Source organism: Penaeus monodon, chromosome 3 (genome assembly GCF_015228065.2).
Source record: "Penaeus monodon isolate SGIC_2016 chromosome 3, NSTDA_Pmon_1, whole genome shotgun sequence".
Taxonomy (NCBI): domain Eukaryota; kingdom Metazoa; phylum Arthropoda; class Malacostraca; order Decapoda; family Penaeidae; genus Penaeus; species Penaeus monodon.
The window spans coordinates 48,244,331-48,246,217 of NC_051388.1; the positions used below are offsets into that span (position 1 = coordinate 48,244,331).

Consider the following 1,887-nt stretch of genomic DNA (forward strand, 5'->3'; position numbering starts at 1 on the left):
ACACCTCTGACGCAACGCTTTCATAAGTAAACACATATTTCTCTTGATCATACTGTCGATTTCAGCCATATTAGCTTAAGCTACAAAGCTGGAGTACTTTTTTCCTTTCATACACATATACAATATATACATACATGACACACTTAAATATATGTATATATGAATATACACACATATATGCATATAAACTGTATATGTATATGTATGTGTATATGTGTGGGGATGTGTGTCTGTGTTTAAATGTACGTACCAAAATATCAGTATCACTATTTATCTACCTACCTATAGTCATATGTACACACTGTATCTTTTTGCATGTGCATATACACATTTCCTGTGAGAGGTTAAAGTAGAGTGATGAGTTAGCGAATGCACATCCCTGAGGCTAGGGTGTCATTAGGCTTCTTTTCTGAAGGTCTTGACGTCAGCCCAAAGGGTGGAGCTAAAAGAATATAAAGAGAACGCGTACTTCGATCCGTATCAGTTAATAACTCATCGCAGTATGTCTCCCAAGGTGGGTCATCCAAGCAAACTTAGTTGAGGTCTGTGAGAAATGGCAATTTTAGCATTTAGCATTTCAAGTCGTGTGCCCCTTCATAGTAGATCCCTTAATATGTTTCAGTTCATCATCTTTGCTGCCCTTGTGGTCGTGGCCCTCGCCCGCCCTGATCAGCCCCCAGCCTATGGATATGCAGCCCCTACACCTGCTCCTGCACCTGCCAAGTACGATTTCAACTACGCCGTCAAGGACGAGTACTCCGGTAACGATTTTCGGCCACCAGGAGGCCCGCGACGGTTATGACACCCAGGGTTCCTACTACGTTCAGCTTCCTGACGGTCGTCTGCAGAAGGTAACCTACACTGTCAACGGCGACTCTGGCTTCGTAGCCGAGGTCAGCTACGAGGGCGAGGCTCAGTACCCTGCCGAACAGCCTGCTTACAAGCCCACCCCTTCATATGCTTAGATCGAAAACCTGGTTTGTCTGTGATATTTATTATGTAATTTTTTCAAAGGTGTAAATAAATCTTCCAGATCTTTCCGTTGTTTAGTAGAACATAAATAATTCCGGTTATTTTACTTATACTTTGATACATATAATGTATGCACGCACGCACACACACACACACACGTGTAAATACATAAACATATATGTAAATAATATATACATATACATACATATATACATATACATACATATATATATGTATATATATATATATATATATATATATATATATATATATATATATATATATATATATGCATGCCTAATGTAGGTACATTATACATTATATATATATATATATATTTAATACATATATATATATATATATATATATATATATATATATATGTGTGTGTGTGTGTGTGTGTGTGTGTGTGTGTGTGTGTGTGTGTGTGTGTATAAATATTGCATGCATAGAATATGCATATATGTATATTATATATACATAATATAACATGTATATATACATATATATGTGTGTGCCAGGATGTATGTATGTATTTATAGCTCCTAAACACACATATGTACACAGATACAGATATGGTGAACTGGGGCAACGGGCAAAAACAAGAACTTTATAGTAGGGCGATTACGTGGGTTTAAAAAAGAAAGAAGAGTGACAAGCGACACAACCATAAAAAATAATCGATGGGATTTCGGGGACTGCTTTTGGTTCACTGATGTCTGTCCTTTGATTCAGTCCCATATCGAGAAGTGGGCATTGAAACAAAATTAAATTGCAAAAGAATAAAAAGAATAAAATTCTGCCGAATAGAAGTAGACTTGCAAGAAAAAGAGTTTGTTAACACTCGGGGCTTTTGCCCAACTGCAGCTTTGAGTTTGATGCTGCACTTTCTCCCACTTCGCCTAGGTATATTTA

The 1,887-nt window shown here is 37.1% G+C and overlaps 1 pseudogene; it reads left to right on the forward strand.

Moving 5' to 3' along the window:
- Positions 1-417: 417 nt before the first annotated feature.
- Positions 418-1,038, forward strand: LOC119589113 (annotated as a pseudogene).
- The last annotated feature ends 849 nt before the right edge of the window (positions 1,039-1,887 follow it).